Below are 1591 nucleotides of genomic sequence, written 5' to 3'. Positions count from 1 at the left end.
CCTCTCGACCCTATAGAACTTTCCCCTTCCCATCCATGGAATATTATCAGTCTGTTCTACAATTCCCCATCTACTGTGCAGTCCTTAACTTTAGCTGAGAAGCAGCGTGGCTCAGTGGAAAGAGCCCGGGCTTGGGAGTCAGAGGTCATGGGTTCTAATCCCTGCTCTGCCACTTGTCAGCTGTGTGACTGTGGGCAAGTCACTTCACTTCTCTGGGTCTCAGTTACCTCATCTGTAAAATGGGGATGAAGACTGTGAGCCTCACTTGGGACAACCTGATTACCCTGTATCTACCCCCAGCGCTTAGAACAGTGCTCTGCAGATAGTAAGCGCTTAACAAATACCAACATTAGCCATTCGGCAAGGCTGTGTTCTGGGTCATTTTGGTAAACTTTCTTCTCACTTAACACATTCTCTCAGAGGACTCATCTACTAAGGAATCACCCCATTCCCAGCACCATAGCACTTACGCCCATGTACTCTTCCAGAAATTATTTTAACGTCGGTCACCCCGTCTCGGCGGTAGGTTCCATGTGAGTGGGGATTGTGTCTAGCAATTTTACTGTGTTGTACTCTTCTAAGCACCTAATACAGGCAACAAGCACTTAATAAATGCCACTCATTGATCGATCGATCGCCACTTGGTTGGCCCACCAGCACTTCACACTCAGTAAATCTAAAAAAATTTACTCTTTCCCCCTTATCTTGCCTTACGCCGTCAAGTCGACTCCATTCCATTGCGACCCATGGACACATCTCTCCCAGAACGCCCCATCTCCATCTGCAATTGGTGAGGTAGTGGATCCATAGAGTTTTCTTGGTAAAAATCCACAAGTGGTCTACCAAAGCCTCCTTCCTCACAGTAAACTCGAGTCTCGGCCCTTGACGCCCCCCCGTGCCTCTGCTGCCCGGCAAGGGTGAGTTCTGACATGTTGCAGATGGCCTTCCACTCGCCAGCCACTGGCCAAGCTAGGAATGGAACGGGTAGGCCTTTGCTTGACTCTCCCTCCCGTAGCAGAGACTGGTAGAGTCCTAGACACTCTCCAGGTGCGAGCCTGAGAGGGGGATTAATTCTCACTACTACAATAATTTCTTACATACTTTATATTCACCCCAGTGCTATCGGCTTCACCCTCCAAAAAGAAATCAGTGACAGAAACACAGCTCAAGGGGATTATTATTTCAATGGTAATGCAGATCTGCACGGATGAGGACCAACAGGGCCCGATGCAGGAAAAAGAAACTTAACCTCATCACGAAAAGGTGGGAGACGTAGTTGGTTATAGACTGGGAAGGGCTCGGTGGTCTCTTACACCATCAATAGCGGGAGCTTTCAATCAGAGGATCCAAAGGGCCCTATCAAGTGTGGCTGTGGAATTCTTAACCGAAGACAGGGGTCTGTGTGGCTGAAGCATGACCAAGGCAAACAAGCTAGATTAAATATAAAATGGAGTCTGAAAGCAAAATGGCGTAGGACTAGTTCAGAGTTAGTTTCCACAGTGCCAAGCACAGTGCTTTAACAAAGTGAGTGCTGAATAAATAAGATGATTCGGTAAATACAAGAAGTTCTTATAGATTTTCCTACTTGATC

At 47.4% G+C, this 1591-nt stretch overlaps 1 non-coding gene across 1 annotated transcript; it reads right to left on the bottom strand.

Annotated features, from left to right (window-relative positions):
• Nucleotides 1-927: 927 nt before the first annotated feature.
• Nucleotides 928-1065, bottom strand: LOC114816868. Its single transcript, XR_003764673.1, has one exon. It is a non-coding gene; the product is annotated as a small nucleolar RNA SNORA7 (small nucleolar RNA).
• Nucleotides 1066-1591: the final 526 nt, after the last annotated feature.

This window comes from Ornithorhynchus anatinus, chromosome 14 (genome assembly GCF_004115215.2).
Source record: "Ornithorhynchus anatinus isolate Pmale09 chromosome 14, mOrnAna1.pri.v4, whole genome shotgun sequence".
NCBI lineage: Eukaryota > Metazoa > Chordata > Mammalia > Monotremata > Ornithorhynchidae > Ornithorhynchus > Ornithorhynchus anatinus.
This window is presented reverse-complemented; position numbering and strand designations above follow the sequence as displayed.